This window comes from Muscardinus avellanarius (assembly GCF_963383645.1).
Source record: "Muscardinus avellanarius genome assembly, chromosome: 1".
Classification (NCBI taxonomy): domain Eukaryota; kingdom Metazoa; phylum Chordata; class Mammalia; order Rodentia; family Gliridae; genus Muscardinus; species Muscardinus avellanarius.
In genome coordinates this window covers 22,248,701-22,271,246 of record NC_137786.1, presented here as the reverse complement: position 1 = coordinate 22,271,246, position 22,546 = coordinate 22,248,701, and positions in this window count along the sequence as shown.

Sequence of the window (22,546 nt, the reverse complement as noted above, 5' to 3'; positions counted from 1 at the left end):
AGGAGGTAAGAAAGCCGTTATGGATGCCAGGACACTGGAGATGCAGACAAAACTTATCTAAATGCACTGGAACTTATGGAAAAATTCTCCGTGAAAGAGAACTGCTATTTCTCTATATTGTTAAGAATCTCAGACATCACCTGTAAGGAGAGAGTTTAGCGGAGACCAAGGAGAAATGCGGTGTTGAAAGAGTTCTCCGCGATGGTGGTGGAGACTTGTATTCAGGAGAAGCAGAAACCGGATCTTACCAACTTTATTTTTTTGGAGAAACTACACCAAATGTCGAATGCTACCATCACGCATGCTTAGGAACACTGGGCAACATTCAGAGTGGAAAAAGAGCCTGGGAAGGATTTGAAACGGTGGAGGCAGTGGCCAATACTCAGGGGAGGCAGAGATCTGATACATTACACCTGGAACCTTTGAACTAATAACCACAGAGACAGTGATTGGAACCTGCTGAGGGGTTAGGCGGGCGCCGGGGCCAGTGGCCGACATCGGAGCTTGCTGTGAGGCAAGGCCACTACTGAGGCCTCCGTGGCCGGGATTGGAACCTGCCGAGGGGTTAGAACGATGCTGGGGCCAGCGAGGCCAGCATTGGAGCCTGCCATGAGGCAAGGCTGGTGCTGGGGCCTCCGAGGTCAGGTCTGGAATCTGCTGAGGGGTTAGGCCAGTGCTGGGGCCAGCGAGGCCAGCATCGGAGCCTGCCGTAAGGCAAGGCTGGTGCTGGGGCCTTCGAGGCTCCATCAGCCTGCCTTGAGGCAAGGCCAGTACTGGGGCATCGGGGTCCGGGATAAGAGCCTGCCGAGGGGTTAGGCCAGTGCTGGGGACAGCGAGGCCAGCATCGGAGCCTGCTGTGAGGCATGACCAGTGCTGGGCCCTCCAAGGCAGGAATCGGAGCCTGCTGAGGGGTTAGGCCGTTGCTGGGGCCAGTGAGGCCAGCATCGGAGCCTGCCGTGAGGCAAGGCCAGTGCTGGGGCCTCCGAGGACGGGACCAGAGCCTGCTGAGGGGTTAGGCTGGTGCTGGGGTCAGAGAGGCCGGCATCAGAGCCTGCCATGAGGTAAGGCCGGTACTGGAGCCTCCGAGGCCAGGATAAGAGCCTGCCGAGGGTTAGGCCGGTGCTGGGGCCAGCGAGGCCTGCATCGGAGTCTGCCATGAGGCATGACCAGTGCTGGGGCCTCCAAGGCCGGGATCGGAGCCTGCCGAGGGGTGTGGCCGGTGTTGGGGCCAGCGAGGCCAGCATCGGAGCCTGCCGTAAGGCAAGGCTGGTGCTGGGGCCTCCGAGGCCGGCATCAGCCTGCCTTGAGGCAAGGCCGGTACTGGGGCATCCGAGGCCGGGATAAGAGCCTGTCGAGGGGTTAAGCCAGTTCTGGGGACAGCGAGGCCAGCATCGGAGTCTGCTGTGAGGCATGACCAGTGCTGGGGCCTCCGAGGCTGGGATCGGAGCCTGCTGAGGGGTTAGGCTGGTGCTGGGGCCAGTGAGGCCGGCATCGGAGCCTGCCTTGAGGCAAGGCCGGTACTGGGGCCTCCGAGGCCAGGATAAGAGCCTGCCGAGGGGTTAGGCCGGTGCTGGGGCCAGTGAGGCCGGCATCGGAGCCTGCCGTGAAGCAAGGCCGATACTGGGGCCTCCTAGGCCAGGATAAGAGCCTGCTGAGGGGTTAGGCCGGTGTTGGAGCCAGTGAGGCCAGCATCGCAGCCTGCCGTGAGGCATGGCCAGTGCTGGACCTCCGAGGCGAGTATCGGAGCCGGCCGAGGGGTTAGGCCGGTGCTGGGGCCAGCGAGGCCGGCACCGGAGCCTGCCATGAGGCAAGGCCGATACTGGGGCCTCCGAGCCCGGGATAAGAGCCTGTTCAGGGGTTAGGCCGGTGCTGGGGCCAGTGAGGCTGGCATCGGAGCTTGCCATGAGACAAGGCCCGTACTGGGGCCTCCGAGGCCAGGATAACAACCTGCCAAAGGGCTAGACCGGTGCTGGGGCCAGCAAGGCCGGCATTGGAGCCTGCCGTGAGGCGAGGCCAGCATCGGAGCCTGCTGTGAGACATGGCCAGTGCTGGGGCCTCCTAACCCGGGAACGGAACCTGCCGAGGGGTTAGGCCGGTGCTGGGGCCAACGAGGCCGGCATTGGAGCCTGCCGTAAAGCTAGGCCGGTGCTGGGGCCTCCGAGGCCGGGATTGGAATCCTGCCAAGGGGTTAGGCCGGTGCAGGGGCCAATGGCCAGCATCGGAGCCTGGTGTGAGGCAAGTTCACTCCTGCGGCCTCCAAGCCTGAACCAAAGCCAGCTTAGGGGTTAGACCGGTGCAGGGGCCAGCGAGACCAGAACTGGGGCCTCCCATGAGGCAAGGCCGCTGCTTGAGCCAGCGAGGTCTGGATCAGTCCACTGAGTAGCCAGGCCACTACTGGGACCATCAAGAGTGGGATCGGTACTTGCAACGCAGCATGCACAGAGAAATATCGCAGAAAATATAAATCAGACGCTTCTCTTAATCAGCAATAACTAGGAGGAAAAGGGCAACAGGAAGAGGTTGAGCTATAGAAAGGGCCCTATAGTGAAGCAACTAATGTGACCAATCAGAGGGTATGTAATAGTGGAGGACGGAGCCTCTTTAAAACGCAGGAGGTACATAAACAAATGTATCACAGTAAATCACCAAAGAAGCGTGGGGTGGAGGGAGGGCGAGGGAATGGGATGGGGGCTGGAGGAGGGCTAATTGGATGATGTGTGCTTGTATATCCTCTCAAGTCTTGTACTCCAATGTGATTGATATATGACTACAATGCACCAATTTAAAAATAAATTAATAATAAAAATTTAAAAAAATAAAGTCTTTTTTATTTCCTTTTTTAATATTTTATAATTTTATTTGCAAAGGTATTTTACCATTTTTGGTTATGTTTATTCCTAAATATTTTAATTTTTGTGGAATATCCTGATTGGCAGTGTTTTCTGAATTTCTTTTCCAATGTATTTATGTTTGGTATACAGAAAAGGTTTTGAGTTTTTGAGATTGAGTTTTGTATCTAGACATTTTGCTGAATTTGTTGATGAATTCTGTAAGTGTATTGGTTGAGTTTGTTGGGTCTTCTAAATATAGTATCATGTCATCTGCAAAGATTGTACTCCTTTGATTTTCTTTTCTTGCCTTATTGATCTTGCTAGAGTCCCAATTACTAGATTGAAAAGAAATGGTAATAATGAAAATCTTTGTCTTGTTTCTAATTTTAGGAGAAATTCTCACAGTATTTCTTCCTATAATATGACGTTAGCTATGAGCCTTTTGTAGATTACCTTTATGATATTGAAGTACATTGCTTCTATTCTGATTCTCTACAATGCTTTTAGCATAAATGAATATTGGATTTTGTCAAATGCATTTTCAGTACCTACTGAAATGATCATATGATTTTTGCCTTTGCTTTTGTTTATGTGATGAATTACATAGATTGACTTTTGTATACTGAATTAGTCTTGCATCCCTGGGATGAACTCTACATGATCATGGTGTATGATTTCTTTATGTGTTTTTAAAATGGATGTTGCTAGTATTTTGTTTAGCAGTTTTACATCCAAGTTCATCAGAAATATTGGCCTGTAGTTTTGCTTTCATGAGCTGTCTTTATTAGGTTTTAGAATATATATTTATTACTATAATGTTGATTTAAATCTATTTAAAAAGATATTCAAGAGTGGTATAGCTGCATTCACAACTTGACTGTTTTCTGCAAGATGCCTAGCATTTAGTCTATCTCAGTTTTTTTATATACTTCCCTCCAAACTTAACCATTTCTAGCATTTGATTTCAAGAAAAAGATTTAAGATTCTCTCTTTCACTGGATTGATTAAAGAACATTTAGGGTTAAGTGGTTTAATTTCATTGCTGTGGTCTATCAAAGAATCTAGAGGAACAAGGTGATAAAAAGATGGATTAAAGGCTGGTCATATTAACAGTCAACAAACAACATTTATAGGTTATGTTTGCTGTCTTAGATAGGTACTGTTCATGGCATCTAAAATCAATATAGTAGTAAGATCAAAGATTAGTAATAATAGATCACCATAACATATATAGTAATAATGAAAAAGTTTAAAATACTATAAAAATTATTAAAGTGTGACATAAAAACATTGAGCATGTTGTTCATAAATGTCATCAGTTAGCTTGCTTGATTCAAGACTGTCACGAACCTTCAATTTGCAAAAAAAAAAATAGTTACCTCTGAAGCACCATAAAGGGATGCACAATCAAATAAGTTGCGCCTGTACAAATTGACAAATGTAATGTGTATTCATATCAAAATGCTCTTTTATACATGAAATAGAAGAAATAATCTGTGTACAGATTTTAGCGAACACATCACTCTATCAGTCCTCTCAATTATAGTAGAAACTGGCAACTTGCCCAAATTAATTGTCAAATTGTACTACGTATTCACTTGCTGGTATCAAATTTCTGTAAGTGTTGGAACTGTGTAATAAATTTATTATCTGATAGATTCTAACTTTATACATTAGTTTTATTTCTATCAAAGTTATTCTGACTGTCCAGAATGATGTATTTATGCAATTGGTTTTATAATCAAGTAGTTTATTGAATTATATTATTTTTATATTTCTTCTTTCTTCCATTGTTTATTGATACTGGTGAAGAAATGCAGAAATGCTATACCAATGAGTTACACTTTCATTCCATTTTATTTTTTATTTAGAGACAGAGTCTCACTCATTTGTTCAGATAGGCTTCATACTTTTTATTAAATTGCCTTAATCTCTGATCCCATCCTCCAAAGTCACTGGTATTATGGGTGGTTACTACCATAATTGGATTTTTCTTTTAGTAGTGATTATTTTTTTCATATTTTATTTTATTTATATGTGGAACTTATTGAAAATGGTAGACATTTAGACTGTGCTTCGTGCCCTCTTCCCCCATTCACCTTCCCCCCTCCCACTAATGAGTGTCCAGGTTAAACATGCTACAATGATACATTTACACACATTCAGGTGTAACTCCACCATTGATTAACCTCAGCTTTCTTCCTTTACTATCCTTCCATTCTATCTTTGCTGAGATTTCCCCTCTATTATCTTGAGTCCCTTCCCTCTGGTATTGGCACTACTCCCAAGCTTGGACATATTAGAGATAACATATGTCCCTTCTCTTTCTGTGTTTGACTAATCTTATTTAACATAATGTTCTCCAGATCTTTCCACCTTCTTGCGAATGCTATTATTTTATTTTTCTTTATAGCTTAATAAAAGTTCATTGTGTGGATTTCCCATAATTTTGTGATCCATTCATCTGTTGATGGAGATCTAGGTTGTTTCCATATTTTGGCTATTATGAATTGTGCTGTTAGGAACATGGGTATGGTATGCATATGTTAATGTACTTCTCTTATTTCAAACCCTTTGAATAGATACCCAGGAGTGGTATAACTGGATCAAATGGTGTATCTATTCCAAGTTTTCTAAGAAACCTCCACACTGATCTTCATAGAGGCTAAACTAGTTTGCATTCCCACCAACACTGTAAAAGAGTTATTATTTCCCTACATCCTTGCCAACATTTGTTGTTATTTGCTTTCTTTATGCTTGCCACTCTGATTGGTGTTAGATGGAATCTCAGCATAGTTTTGATTTGAATCAACCTGATGGTGAGTGATGTTGAACATCTTTTCGTGTATCTATTGGCCATTTGTATCTCTTCTTTTGTGAAGTGTCTATTTAGTTCATTTGCCTGTTTATTGATTGGGTTGTTCATTTTGAGCTCTTTATTTATTGGATATATCTGGATATTAGCCCTCTATCAGAGTGGTGCCTGGTAAAGATCTTCTCCCATTCTGTAGGCTTCCTCTTTAGGTTATTGATGTTTTCATTTGATGAGAAGAAGCTTTTTAGTTTGATGCCATCCCACTTGTTAATTCTTGCTTTAAATTCCTGTGCTTTGGAAGTCTTGTTGAGAAAATTACTGCCTGTGACCATATGTTGGGGTGTTGATCCTGGGCCCTCCTCTAATAACTTTACAGACTGTGGTCTAATTTCTAAGTCTTTGGTCCATCTTGAGTTGATTTCTGTACACAGTGAGAAATAAGGATTCAGTTCCAACTCTCTACAAATAGCCAGTTTTAAAACGGCTGTCTTCTCCAGCATATGAATTTTCTCCCTTTGTCAAAGATTAACTGACTTTAGATGTGTGGATTTGTTTCTGTATCTTCTATTCTATTTCACTGGTCAGTCTGCCTGTTCTGCCAGTACCAGGCTGTTTTTACTACTATTGCTCTATAGTATAATTTGAAGTCTGACATTGTGATGCCTCCTGCCTGGTTCTTGTTGCTGACAATTGCTTTGGCTATTCTGGGTCTTTTCCTTCTCCATACAAAATTCACAATTGATTTTTCCAGGTCTATGAGGAATGTTGTTGGTATTTTAATGGGAATTGCATTGGATCTATGGATCATCTTTGGCAGAATGCCCATTTTGATGATAAGTATTCTGCCTATCCATGAGCAAGAGAGATCTTTCCATCTTCCAAGATCTTCAGTTTCTTTCTTTAATGTTTTATAGTTGTCTCTGTAGATACAACTTTTACATCTTTGGTTAGGCTTATTCCTAGGTATTTTATTGGTTTAGACATTATAGTAAATAGAATCATTTTTTTTATTTCTTTTGTTGTGGATTCATTGTTGACATAAAGAAAAGCAACTGATTTCTTTAGGTTGATTTTGTATCCTGCGACTTTGCTGAATTGGTTAATTAGCTCCAGAAAAGTCTTTTAGTTGAGTTCATTAGGTCTTCTAGATAAAGAATCATGTCATCTGCAAATAAGGATAGTTTTAATTCCTCTCTTCCTATTTGAATTCCTTTGATTTTCTTCTCTTGTCTTATTTATGTTGCAAGAGTCTCAAGGACTATATTGAAAAGAAGTGTTGATAGTGGACATCCTTGTCTTGTTCCCAACTTTAAAGGGAATTTTTGAAATTTTCCCAATTCAATATAATGTTGACTTTGGGTTAATTGTTTTTTTGCCTTAATGATGTTGAAATACATTATTTCTATTTCAATTTTCTGCAGTGTTTTTAACAGAAATGGGTGTTAGATTTTATTGAATGCTTTTTCAGCATCTATTGATATGATCATTTGGTTTTTGTTCTTAGTTCTATTTATGTGGTAAATGATGTATATTGATTTGTGTATGTTGAACCAGCCTTGCTTTTCTGGGTTGAAACCAACTTGGTCATGGTGCACAATTCTTTTGATATGGTTTTGAATGTGTATAGCTAGTATTTTGTTTAGAATTTTTGCATCTATGTTCATTAAGGACATTGGTATGTAATTTTTCTTTCTTGAGGTATTTTTATTTGGTTTGGGGATTACTGTGATACTGGCCTCATAGAAGGAATTTGAGAGAATTCCATCTCTTTCAATTTTTCTGAACAAGTTGTGAAGTATTGGGATTAGTTATTCACTGAAGGTTTTGTAGAATTCATCTGGATCTGGAATTTTCTATGATGGTAGAATTTTGATCCCTGCTTCTATTTCTTTGTTTGCAATTGGTTGGTTTAGGCTTGCCATGTCCTCTTGGTTCAGTTGATGTAGGTTATATGTGCTTAGAAATCTATCAATATCATCCATGTTTTCCAGTCAGTTGGAGTATAAATTCTCAAAATAGTTTCTGATAATCCTTTGAATTTCTCCACTGTCTGTGGAGATGTCTTCGTTTTCATTTCTGATTTTAATAGTTTGAGTTGAATCTCTATTTCTTTTAGTTAGGTTGGCCAGGGATTTATCAATCATATTAATCTTTTCAAAGAACCAGCTTTTGTTTTGTTGATATTTTGAATTTTTTTTTTTTGGTTGTTGCTGTTGCTCTCTATTTTATTTATTTCTGCTCTGATTTTAATAATTTCCTGCCTTCTGCTGGCTTTGGAATTGGACTATTGCAGTCTTTCTAGGTCCTTGAATTGTGTCATTAGGTTGTTTACTTGGCGATTTTCTGTTCTTCTTATGTAGGCACTCATTGCTTTGAAGTTTCCTCAACACTACCTTCAAAGTGTCCCATAGATTTTGGTAAGTTGTTTCTCTGTTTTCATTTAATTCCAGAAATATATTTATTTCTCCCCTAGTTTCCATTCTTACCCACTTGTCATTCAATAGTGTATCATTCAATCTCCCTGTATTTAAATAGTTTCTTTTGGGTTTCCTGTTGTTGATTTCTACTTTAATTCCATTATGCTCTGAAAAGATGGAGGGAATTATATTACCTCTTTTGAATTTGTTGGTGCTTGCTTTGTGTCCTGGGATGTGATCTATTTTGGAGAAGGTGCCATGGGCTGCTGAGAAGAATGTGTGTTCTGTTGTTGCTGGTTAAAATATTCTGTATATGTCTATTAGGTCCATTTGGTTTATAGTTTTCATTAGCTCTGAAGAGTCTTTACTCATCTTGTGCCTTGGAGGTCTATCCAGTGGTATGAGAGGTTTATTGAACTCTCCTACTAATATTGTATTTGGATCTATTTGAGATCTGATGTCCAGAGCATTTGTTTTACAAATGTGGCTGCACCCACATTTGGGGCATAAACATTTACTATCATTACATCTTCTTGATGGATTGTTCCTTTTAATAAAAGGAAGTGCTCTTCTTTGTTTCCTCTGATGTGTTTTAGCTTAAAGTCTGTTTTGTTGGTTATCAGTGTTGATACTCCTGCCTGATTTTGGTATCCATTGGCATGATATATCTTTTTCCATCCTTTCACTTTCAGTCTGTGAATGTCTTTTGTAGTAAGGTGAGATTCTCACAAACAGCATATATTTGGATTTTGTTTTTTAATCCACATTGGCAGTCTCTGTCTTTTGATTAGTTAACTAAGTCCTTTGACATTCAGTGTTATTATTGAAATATGGTGTTTGTCTTCTGACATTTTGTATTCCATCTTCTGTTGAATATAATATTATTTCTTCTTTACTTAGATGCCCTACTGATCAACTTCCTCTCTTCTCTCATTCTGGAGTCTGCTTCTTTTTTTTTTCCTTATGGTTTATTTCTTTAAGTATTTTCTCTAGTGTTGGCTTAGCAAAAGCTGGAAATAGCAGTTTCAGTTGGAAGTTGTTTTCTTCCAAGGTCTGGATCACATTATACCAGTCTCTCCTGGCATTTATAACGTGGGTTGTATAGTCTGAGGTGATTTTCATTGTTTTGCCTCTATATATCATCTGTCCTTTTGTTCTCATTTATTTTAAGATTCTTTCTTTGGCCACTATGTTGGTCATTTTGACTATTATAGGACATGGGGACATTCTTCTTTGATCTTGTCTTAATGTTGTTCTGTATGTCTCCTGAACAGGAAGATCCAAGTCTCTTTCATCTTTTGGAAAATTTTCTAAAATTATTTCTCTGAGATTATGAATGCCCTTGGTCTGTACCTCTATCCCTTCTTCAATGCCTTTTGTCTCTAAGTTAGGATATTTCATATTGTCCTATAGTTGGAATTTTAGGTTTTGTTGCTGTAACGACTTCTGTATGCTGTTGACTGTGTTTTCAGTTTTGAATGAACTGTTTTCTAACAGTGATATTCTACTTTCCATTTCATCTAATCTTCCAGAATTTTTTTCTATTGCTGTCTTCATTTAATTTATTGACTATTTCATTTCATTCCAGACCTCTTTCTGATTTTCTTACTATTTCTATTTCCTCTTTCATTTCATGTAGAATTGTTTTAAAGCCTTTCAACATATTGTAGATCACAATTCAGAACTCCCCTTCTTGCATTTCTTGTAGGTCATTATTCAAGATTTCTCTTGTCTCTTCATTACTCCTGGTTCTCATGTGTTCAAGGTTCTCAGTCCTGTTTTTCTGATGTCTTCCCATTGTTTGTGGGTATTTTGTCTAATCCATTTTTAGTAGTAGGAATTTAGAGGTGTCAGCAGGTTAACAGTACTTTTTCCATAGTGAGGGTTGTGTGATGGGGTAAGAGCTGGAGTGATGGGTAGAGTATTTGGATAAGGTGGAGGACTGGCTGTGCCACTGTGGTCCTACCTTTGGTGAGCACATGGGCTTCTGGCTAAGGTGCCAATCGCTGCTTAAGATGTTTGAGCTCTATGTCCATCTTAAAACTCTTGGATTATTTTGCCACATTGGTGTCACTCAGGTCCAGGGATTGCAGTTTGGGCCAGCAACCCATGCTAGACCCAGTGGCCCAGCTGTGTCTGCATTAGATATGTGGCTCCAGCTTTTTATTTCTTTCCAGTGGATCTTGCAGTTAAGAGTTACTGGAGTCCTTCAACCAAGGTTCCTGGGTCTGTTTTGGTTCATGAGAAATATTTGTTTGTTAAGACACTGTCTTCTCAGTATTTGAACTTTATTTATTTCAGCCACTAAAAAGTGCTGTGTCCAGCAGTCGCCATTTTTTAGAAATCTAGTAGTGATTATTTTAGTGTATTTTATTAGTATTTTTTTAGTTTTGAAGATAGATGATAGTAATAGATAGATAAGCCGGGAATGGTGGCACACACTTGTAATCCCTGCACTTGGGAGGTGGAGACAGGAGGATCATGCAGGTTCGAAGCCAGCCTCACTGGCTTAAGAGACCCTGTTTTGAAATAAAAATATTAAAAAACAGGTGTCTGGGAGTGTAGCCCAGAGGTAGAAGTGTTTCCAGGAACCGGAGTACCACAAAAAAAAAAAGAAAAAAAAAAAGAAAAAAATAGGTAGATAATAGATATAGAGAGATAGAGATAAAGCTTGAAGATATATAATGCCCTATTTTTATTTTATTAAGGCTTTTCATAGTAAATAATAAATCACTAACATTATACTTATTTTGAAACCTACATATATAATTAGACTTTTATTAAATAACACCTTAAATACACAAATCAAACATATTATATGAATTATTCAAATTATTTTGAAAGTCAAAATTAACCTGATTTTTGTTATTTTTTTGTAGGGAAGGGGCTTGGTATTAGATCTTGTCATGTTTAAAAAAGAAAAGAGGTATTTGAAATTTTGTTCTTTATGCTATCTAACAACTTCAATTTCATTGAAATTTGTTCCTGAAAGCTGCATCTCTCTGTATTTTCACCCAATGGTGCATAGAGAAATCAATATTTATAGAGCATACTTGAGTAAAGAGTTGAGGCTTATAGAAGCTGGAAACAAATAGCTTGAGAGCTCAAACAGGTGCTTCAAGCCATGACTGGCCAATCCCAGTAACAAGAAGGTACATTTCAAACATATATGCTTTGCTGCACATAATTTTGCTGGGACAAAGTAGTTCACACTGTACCTTAGATATTTTCTATTATTACAAGGTATTATAAAATATATTGAATTTATTTTGTTTTATCATTTTAACTCTGTTTCAAAGTTTAATTTATTTGAGGGTCACTGAACATTAATTTCTGATCAATAAAGTGTCATGTTTCAAATATTTGAAAAAAAAATGTAATTATACACGATAATGTAATCTCATCAACTTTTGTTCAATCTCTGTTGACATCACCAATTCACATCACATTGGCACTCCTGCTACTTTTTAAGTTTTGTGACCACAAATGCTAAAGCTGGATAATAAAGAAAATGTAAAACTGTGTATGCACACCTTGAGCAAGGCTAATTTTAGGCAACATCATTTCAGAATCATTTCAATAAATTAAATACTGGTGCTCCTCCTTTATTCCTTACCTTCCTTCAATCTAATAGTGGCCAAAGTTATTTAAGATACTCTTTCCTGATTTCAGTTGCTACTCAAAATATTTCAATGACTTATTTTAAATGTTTTCTTTTATGTCCTGTGTTTTCCTACATTTAAAGGCCAGATGTTAAATTCCAGTTTTGCATATTTTTTGTTTTGAATACAACATAGGAACATGCTGAGATGTCATTTTAGACACTCAACTTTGGAATATTCTTTTATAAATATTTCTCATATTATTGTCATTTTGACACTGATTATTATTTGTTTACATTAAAACACTTTATTCATTTTAATATAGTCAAATATTTTATTTTTATCACTTTCTTGTTTTTATTCTATCATAGAAATATCTTTTGCACCTGCAGTTTATACAAGCATTCTTCATATTTGCTTACAGTGTTGGGATATTTTTCCTACATCATTTTCTTCAATAAAACTTGAACTTATGTATATAAAACATGTATAGTAGCTAAGTTTATTTGCTTCTATAATTTTCTAATACCCATGAACAATTTGCTAACACTGCTTCTCACTTAGTTAGAATGCTACATTTAATATCAAGTTCCTATCTATTTTTGGACATATATTTGTTCTTTCTGCTTTTGTTAATCTATTTGTCTATTTCAAGCCAACATTATTTTTTTCTAAATATATTAATATCATGAACATTACTATCTGGTAGAGCTAATCTACCACTATATGTTTTTCTTTCCAAAGTATACTTTTATCATTTTCTTTAATGAATATTTAATAACTGTTTTGCTAGGTAATATAAAACAAAATATTAGTAGCCAAATGCATTAGAAATCTAAGTAGCATTATTTTACAATATGTTTATTGAAAAATATTTTGAACATTCCAAACGTTTTTTTTATTTATCCAAAGTGATCTTTTAAAAACAAGGTTTGGGATGTGAGGGAGATCTGGCTGTGACATCTGTCACCCCATTGATCGCCAGGGTTGATTCGGCTGATCTGGCTGGCTAGGCGGGTGTCCCCTTCCTCCCTCACCACTCCATGTTCATTCCTCCCAAAGCTGCGCTCTTGGTTGAAGAGGAAGACCTTCCCTGAATAGAGGAGGACCGGTCTTCGGTCAAGGGTATACAAGTAGCTGTGCTTCCCTGCTAGAACCTCCAAATAAGCTCTCAAGGTCCATTTGTAGAATGTAGGGTAGTCAAGCTTCCAAGACTCCAGACATCCAAATGAGGTGCTGCACATGGCAGTCTGCCTTTATAAAATATAATAAATAAATAAATAAATATAAAAACATGGTTTGCCTTAAATATTTATATGTATACATATATGTACATATCTATATATTCATAAAATTCTTATATAGGAAATATAATGGTCTATGTACATATAAAATATATGTTCAGGCATATTCATATATTACCTTAGCCTCTAAATTTTCAGACACATAGTTTGGCATAGTGGTGCACACTTGTAATCCCAGCATTTGGGAGGCTGAGATGGAAGGATCGTGGTTAGTAGATAGCCTCAGCTACTTAGTGAGGCCCTTTGCAACTCAGTGAGACCCTGTTCCAAAATAAAGAATTTAAAAATAGGACAGGGGCTTGGAGGTAGAATGCCCCTAGGTTTCATCCCAAGTATTGCAAATAAATAAATAAATTAATTAATTAAATTTTAAACATATAAAAGCATCTTTGATTAATAATTAAGCATTCTTTATTAAAATGTACATAAATATCTGTTTACTGAGATATTTAAAATATAATTTACCAATTTTTAATCTCTATAACACATTTAAATCATGGGGTTGTTGACAGTAGCCAAGTGGCTTTGTTTTATTCTCAGTGATTTTCTCAATGTTTTGGCATTCTTAAAATTCAGTGTGAACTTTCTCTCCTAACTAATTAGCATAACAACCATTATTAGGTGCCTGCCTTAGGAATTAATGCTTATGCATGTGGTTATCTTTGTCAGCTGCATGTTGTTATTGTAAATGAAGGTAAATATCTCCTACTTGTGCACTGCAGAAGCTCAGAAGTCAAACCTGACTGTAATTGCATCATTCTCCACTCTCACCTTCAGCAATTTACCCTATAATTTTACATCTTTTTAGTTTCAAGTTCCAATTGTCTCTGAGAAATTGGAGAGGAGGTAGCTATGCTAAAGCAAGGTCTAATAGAAGACACAATCACTTTTTGTGAAGTGTCTAGTCAATTCAGTTGTCCATTTCTTTATTGGGTTGTTTGCTAGAGTGCAGTCATTTGAGCTCCTTGTAAATTCTGGATATTAGCCCTCTATAAAAGTAGTGGCTGGTAAAGATCTTCTCCCATTCTATAGGTTGTTTAAGTTCTTGATGGTTTCCTTTGATAAGCAGAAACATTTTAGTTTGATGCCATTCCACTTGTTAATTTTTGTTTTCATTTTCTGTGCTTTGGAGTTCTTGTTGAGAAATTTACTGCCTGTGCCTATATGTTGGTGTGTTGAGCCTATACCCTCCTCTATTAGCTTTACAGTCTTTGTTCTAATTTCCAAGTCTTTGATCCATCTTGATTTGATTTCTGTGAAGGGTGAGAGTTAAAGATTTAGTTTCATCTTTCTATAAAGAGATAGCCAGTTCTCCCAGCACCATTTATTAAAACAAAAGAAGAGATAAAAATAGCCAATAGATACATGAAAAAATGTTCAATGTCATTAATCATCAGGGAGATGCAAATAAAAACTACACTGGGATTCCATCTAACCCCAATCAGAGAGACAAGCATAAAGAAGTCAAGTAACAACAAATGCTGGCGAGGATGTGGAAAAAGAGGAATTCTTTTACACTGTTGGTGGGACTGCAAACTAGCACAGAAACTATGGAGACCAGTGTGAAGCTTCCTTAGAAAACTGAAAATAGATCCACCATATGAACTGGCTATACCACTACTAAGTATCTTTCCAAAGGAGCTGAAATAAGAGAACCACAGTAACATATGCATACCTATGTTCATAGCAGCACAATTCATAATAGCCAAAATATGGAACCAACCTAGGTCTTCATTAACAAATGAATAGACTGAAAAATGATGGGAAATACAAACAATGGAATTCTATTCAGCTATAAAGAAGAACCAAATCCTGTCATTCACAAGAAGATGGAAAGACCCAGAAAAAAATTTTAAGCAAGATCAGTCAAGAACAGAAAGAGAAGGGATATGTTTCTCTAATATGTCCAAACTAGTGGGTACTAGGGATACCAGAGGGACTCCATATAATGAAGAGGAAACCTCAATAGAGCTAGAAAGGAAGGGTAGGAGAAAAAGAATGCAGAGGCTCTATTATTCTTCTTTTTTGTCTAGTGAACAAAGGTTTCCCATTCAAGATTTACAATGGCAATATCATCATTCTTACCTTGCTATTCAAGTGAGCATGAGCAAGGTACTTTGTGTATATCACTGGTGGCTTTCTCAGAGTCATTCATTTTTCCCACAGCATTTTCACCTAATATATTTCTTCTCTTCTTCATGTTTTTTTAGTCTCAGAGATGAAAGTTCAAACCTCAATTTTCTTTCTAGCATATATCAAGAAAGTCTATAAATCATTAAGTTAAAATACTGACAACCTAATGTAAAATCTGTAAAAATGTGAACGTGGATGTCACAAAAAAGAGTACTCAAAAGGCAAGTAGGTATGTAAGAAATCACTTCTCATAGAAGTGCAAATTAAATCTACAAAAGGATAACATGCACATATGCCAAAGGTTTCAAATTTAAATAAAAAGAATGGCCATCATTGTCAAGGATGTAGAGTTACTTGTTTGCTCACAACTTTCAGTTCACAGTAAAGCCATATTCAAGGGTTTTGTGGCAATATCTAATAGAATTAAGCATCCATTCCTCTAAGCTTCAACAATACCACTTTATCAAATATATTTGAAAGAAAAGAGTGCCTATATTCTCCAAAAATATCTGTGAGTACACTAATCTAGGCTGAGTAGAATCATCATATTTTTATTTACATGGTCTAAATTTAAAAATAATCAAGTTTCCAGCAAGAGTGAAATGTATACATTAAATATATTTTATAAAATAATAAAATAACAACTATAATAACATATATAAATTTTACAGACAACAGATTAAAAGAAAGAAACTAGCTACAAAATAAAATATACTTTATTATATTTTTTTCAAGTGATACTGAGGAATGGACCCAAGGACTCTTTATCAGATAACTGAGATTCAATCTCAGCTTTTTTATTTTTAATTTTTGAAACCATGCTTTCACCTTAAACCTGTGATTCTCCTGTCCCAGACTTCCAAGTACTGTTATTACAGGCTTCCACCACAATGTTTGCAACTTAATAATACTTTTATATGTAAAGACGGAGGTGTTGTTTTGAAAGGAATCATAAACTAATTGTCCTGGGTTCCGCAGATATTCAAAATCTGGATCTGAGAAGTGATTACATGATATAACTATATAAAGTTAGTTGAATAGTTTAATAAGCTTACCACTTTTATGTACTTATTTCTTATGCACAACTAAAAATGAAATTTCATGAGTGTGGCTTGTCTCTTAATTCTTTATGTCATGAGCAGTGACAAAAGCTTTATCTGGAAGGTTTTACACCAGCCTTTCCACACTGGGCTCCAGTAAAAAAGTATCATAGCTCATAATAAAAAGGACATAAAGTCCAAGAGACCACTGGGTGGGTTCAAGTAAAGATCACACTGGACATTAACTAAGCCAGTGATGCACTTTTCTGACTACTGAACACATCCTCTATTTATGGAACCAAAGTCCGAATCCCATTTTTAAGTTGTACCCAGTGATTACTTTTGGCTAAGAGCAAGTTTCTCTACCCACAGAAGGTCTGCAGTGAGTTATTGTGATGTGTGTTTTTAAATAAAACAGAGTATGAAGAACTTCAGGATCTCTTTGTCCTAAGGATATCAAGAGATTGAAGACATGGCTATCCTCTATAATGAAGGGCATCAACTTGTCAGACGTTTGAAGGGATAGTGACACCTTTTAGGTTGTTATTATAGATCTTGTAATCTAGATATCCCTGATTGTGGCCACATATTTTACTTTTTTCTACATGTGTTCCTTTATTTAATCTTCAAATTGACATTATCCTTTTCTTGCCTTATTGCTCTGGCTAGAATCTAATTTTGTTTTGTTTTGTTTACTGTTTGTTGTTTTTATTTTTGTTTTAGTATTGTATTTTCAGTGCTTCATATAATCTAGATACTAATCTTCTATCAGAGAAATAGCTGGTAAAGAACTCTTCTCACTCTGTGAGTATAGCTTTTCATAGTACTTTCTGATAATCCTCTGGATTTCTACACTGTCAGTAGTAATATTTTTTCATGTCTTATTTTTGTAATTTTGATTCTCTTTTTTTTTTGTTTAGATTGTCTCGTGGTTTATTATGTTTCTTTTTGGTGCTAATACAATGTTATTTTTACTACTAGAGTTCTGTAGTATAATTTGAAGTCTAGATTGCTATGCCTTTTGAATAGTTTTTATTGCAAAATATTGTATTTGCTATTCTGGATATTTTGTCCCTTCATACAATATTTAGGACAAAATTTTCAAGCTCCATAAAAAATGACATTGGAATTTTGATATGAATTGCATTAATTTAGCAGATAACTTTTAGTAGAATGACCATGTTGATTATATTTATTCGGCCTATTGTTGAACATGAGAGATCTATCATCTAAGATCTTTTTCAGTTTATTTCTTTACTGTTTTATGATTTTCATTGTAGACGTTATTGACCTCCTTGTTAAGAATTATTTTTAGGTATTTTACTCTTTTTGAGGTTGTTGAGAATAGAATTGTTTTCTAGATTTCTTTTCTTATAAAATCCTGTTTGGAACATGAAAAAACTACAAACTTTAGATTGATTTTGTATCCTGATACTTTGCTTAATTAGTTAATCAGTTCTAGAAGTCTTTTGGTTGTGTTTTATGTTAAAGTATAGAATCAGGTAATCTGGAAATAGAAATTATTTTAGTTCTTTTAAAATTATTATTATTATTATTATTATTATTATTATTATTATTATTTGTGGTGGTGGTACTGGGGTTCCTGGAAGCTCTTCTACCTCTGGGCTACACTCCCAGACCTATTTTATATTTTTGTTAATTTTTGGAAACAGGGTCTCTTAAGTGAGTGTGGCTGGCTTTGAACCTGCATGATCCTCCTGTTTCCGCCTCCCAAGCACGGGGATTACAAACATGCACCACCACGCCTGGCTATTTTTTTTAATTTTACCTTCTTTGATATCCCTTTTCTGACTTATTACACTGGTAAGTGTATCCAGTACTTTACTGAAAAGGAGTGGTGATGATGGATGTCCTGTCTTACTCTTCATTTTAAAGGGAATACCCATAGATTTTTTTTATTTAACATTATCATTGTTTTAAATTTTTATATATTATTTTTATGATATTAAGCTAAGTTCCTTTTACTACAATTTTCTTCTTTGTTTTTAACATTAATGAGTATTCAAATTTGTCAAATGATTTTCAGCATCTACTGACATGGTGACTTATTTTTTTTTTCTAGTTCTATTTATTTGGTGAATTACATGTATTTATTTGTCTATGTTAAACCAGACTTGCATATCTGGAATAAAAATAAATTGGTCATATTGTACAATTTTTTGATATACTTTTGAATGTGTATTACTCATATTTTGTTTACAATTTTTGCATCCATGTTTATGAAGACTATAGGCATGTATCTTCTGCTTTTCATGAGGTATCTTTATTTACACTTTGTATTAAGGTAACACGGGCTTCATAGAAGAAGTTTGGAAGAATTCCATCTCTTCTCATTTAGTTGAATAATCTGTGAAGTATTGGGTTTTATTCTATAAAGGTTTTGTAAAATTCAGCTGGGAACCTGTCTGGACCTGGATTTTTTATGAAAGAATTTTTATTGGTATTTTTGTTTTCTCACTATTGCTTAGTTTAGATTTTCAATTTCTTTTTTAATTTAGGTAGGTAGTATATGTATAACAATATGTTGATTTTTCTCTGTATTTTCCAGTTCATTGAAGTCTCAATTTTCAAAATAGTTTCTAATGATCCTCTGGATTTCTCCAATGCTTGTGGTGATGTTGTCTTTACATTTTCATTGTAATAATTTTTATTTTCTTTCTTTTGATTATGTTGGCTAAAGTTTTATCAATTTACTTCTCTTTTCAAAGCACCAACTTTTTGTTTTGTTGATCATTTGTATTATTTTTTGTTAGTATTTTTCTCCGTTTCATTGATTTTTGCTCTGATTTCAATTATTTACTTCCTTCTACTGGCTTTGAGATTAGTCTGTTTCTGTTTCATGAAGGGCATTTAGATTTATTATTAGGTTATGTATTTGCAAATTTTCTCTTTTTTATGTGGGCACTTAGTGTGATGGCATTAAAGTAAAAAGTTTATGTTCATCAAAGGAAATGACCAAGAGTTTACAGAGATATATTTACCAGCCATTCCTCTGATAGAAGATTAAAATTTATAATAGACAAACTACTTAACAGACTTAATATTAAAAAAAATGCTTAATCAGGAAATGAACAATTGAACTAAACAAATTCTTCATAAAAAATAAAAACAGCCAATAAATATATGAATATATGAAAAAGTATTAAAATCATTAGCAATCAAGAAAATGCAAATGAAAGCTTCACTGAGATTCCATCTAATCCCAATTAGAATAACAATCACCAAAAAGTCAAACAAAAGTAAATTCTGACCAGGATGTGGGGAAATAGGAACTCTTATACACTGTTAAGGGGATTACAAATTAGTACAGTCACTATGAAAATTAGTATGGAGATTTCTCAAAAAACTGAAAATAGTTCCATCATATGATTCTAGGTATCTTTCCAAAGTGACTAAAGTCAGAATATTACGGTAATCTATAACTATGCTTATAGCAGCATAATTTGCAATAGTCAAATTAAGAAAACAACTCAGATATCTATCAACAGATGAATGGATTACAAAATTATGGAATATATACACAGTGAAATTCTATTCAACCATAAAAAAGAAAAAATGACATTTGTAAAAAATGAATGGGCCTGCAGATAATTGTGTTTATGTGAGATTAGCCACTCACAGAAAGTGAAGGGTCATATATTTTCTCTCATATGTGGAATCTAGGGAGTTTAGATAATGGGGACTTTAGATAATGGAGGGAAACCCTATTATCAAAGGAAGATGGTTTATGGGAAATGGGGGGAAAACGAAGGCAACACTTATACTCATATTATGTATATATGGGGAATATACATACATATATTGCCAATCTCAATATTATGTATTGGGAGAAGAAAGAATGAGTAAGGAGCAGGGGGAAGCTCACCAAGTGCTGGTGCATGTTCATCACTATCACTCAGATCTAGAGATGAATGTGAGACTATAATACACCATTAAAAGTAACTTTTTTATGGGTCTGCGGATGGAACCCAGGAACATTCAACCTCCGAGCTATACCCCTTGCCCTATTTTCTTTTATTTAAAAAAAAAAAGTCTCATTAAGTTGCAGAGGGCCTCACTGAATAGCTGAGGCTGTCTGCAAACCATGATCCTTCAGTCTCTGCCTCCTGAATGCTGGGATTATGAAAGTCTGCCACCGCACCTGCCTCATTAAAAGTATTTTAAAAATAAAAACAATGAAACATTGATTAAATTCATTAGATTTGTTTTATGCATTAAAATAAAGTCACAAACACAATCAAATTACATTGAATGCTTAATAGGTTTTAAACTCAAACCAACACCTTTAATTTATCATTGCAATTACAGAACAAATATCACGCTTTTATGAAAAGTGCCAACATTTTTGCTAAACTAACTTTAAATAATTATTTTTTTATTTCTTGTTTTATTTTGCTTTACTTGTCTTGTGTTAACACTTCAAAAGTTTTTTAAAGTTATAATCATACACTTTCACAAGTTTTCTGTGTTTACTTACCCAATGTAAAAGGAGAAACAATTCATCTCAGATTGGAGATGTCTGGAATAACTGTGTGGGTGATTTATTGATTTTTGAACACAACATCTTCTTGTAAAGATTAGAAAAATTCAAATCCAATGCCAGTGACCATTTGTGTCTCTCTGTTGTTTTTCTTTTATTTTTATGGTACTAGAGATGGAACTCTGGGTCATTCTGAGTTACATTTCCAGATTTTCATATTTTTTATTTGAAACAACATCTCACTAGGTTGTTGAGGGCCTCATTAATTTGCAGAGACTGGCCTTGAACCTAAACTCTTCATCTCAGCCACCCAAGTACTGAGGTTACAAACATTCCTTACCACATTCAACTCCCTTTCTATTTGAATAGTTGTTTCTCATGTTATGATATGCAATATCTTCTCTTTCACATATTTTATTTTCATTAAGCCAAAATTTATTTCTCAGAAATGGTGGAGTTGTTTTTATGTTTTAAACACAACCTGGTCAACATTATTTCACAAAAAACTTGGAGAGTTATGCTGAATTCAGTTGTTGTGTTGCTGAGATTGAAAACCCATAAAAATACTATCAGAGTCTGTGAATAAGTATCATCCTGTCCAGGAATGAAAGATTGATACTCTTCTCTTAGCTGGTAGAAATCTGTAGCTTTTTTATTTTCTTAAAACACAATATTGGCATGAGATTTTTTTTTTTGTCTTAACATAGATAAGATGAACTTACTCATATTAAACGTTGGAATGCTATTTACCTCAAGTATTGGGAAAAAATGTTCACTGGGTTATAACACTGATAACTGATTTGGAAAAGCTGTCAATGCTTCATGTTGTTGTCATTGTCACAGTTCCTTGCTGTTTCTTTTCTCAATCTTTGAAAAAAAATATCTTCACTAAAATATCTATTGGTATTGATCATTCAATCTAAGTTTTTATTTTTAAAATATAGTATAATTTTTTCTTAACCACTTTGTTTATTTTTAATTCTAGAATGATCAAATGATTAAAATGCAAATATGTTCTTTTTTGCAATTGTGACATTTATTTATTTATTTATTTATTTATTTATTTGTTTATTTATTTATTTATTTAATTTTGGTGGTACTGGGGTTCCTGGAAACCCTTTTACTTCCAGGCTACACTCACATACCTATTTTACACTTTTTTATTTGGAAACAGGGTCTCTTAAGCCAGCACGGCTGGCTTCGATCCTGTCATCCTCCTGTCTCTGCCTCGCAAGTGTGGGAATTACAAGCATGCGCCACCATGCCCAGCTAATTGTGACTTTTATAAAAATATTATCTGTGTTTTCAAATGCTGATTCTGTCATCTAATACTCGCATTCTTGGCACCTTTTGCTTTTGCAGTATGCTTTTGCATTCTGCCATTTTCATATATATATATATATATATTTTCCTGTACCAAATGTTTTATTAGTCACTTTCTTTCTTTCTTTCTTTCTTTCTTTCTTTCTTTCTTTCTTTCTTTATTTATTTTTAATTGGTGCATTGTAATCATATATCACATTGGAGTACAAGACTTGAGAGGATATACAAGCACACAACATCCAATTAGCCCTCATTCAGCCCTCATCCCATTCCCTCCCCCTCCCTCGATCCCATGCTTGTTTGGTGATTAACTTTGATACATTTATTTATGTACCTCTTGCATTTTAAAGAGGCTCCATCCTCCCCTATTCCATACCCTCTGATTGGTCACCTTATTTGCTTCACTATAGGGCCCTTTCTATAGCTCAAACACTTCCTGTTGCCCCTTTCCTCCTAGTTATTGCTGATTAGGGGAAACATCTGGTTTTAATTTTCTGCAATATTTCTCTGTGCATGCCACATTGCAAATACCGATCCCACTCTTGACGGCCCCAGCAGTGGCCTGGGCTACCCAGGGACT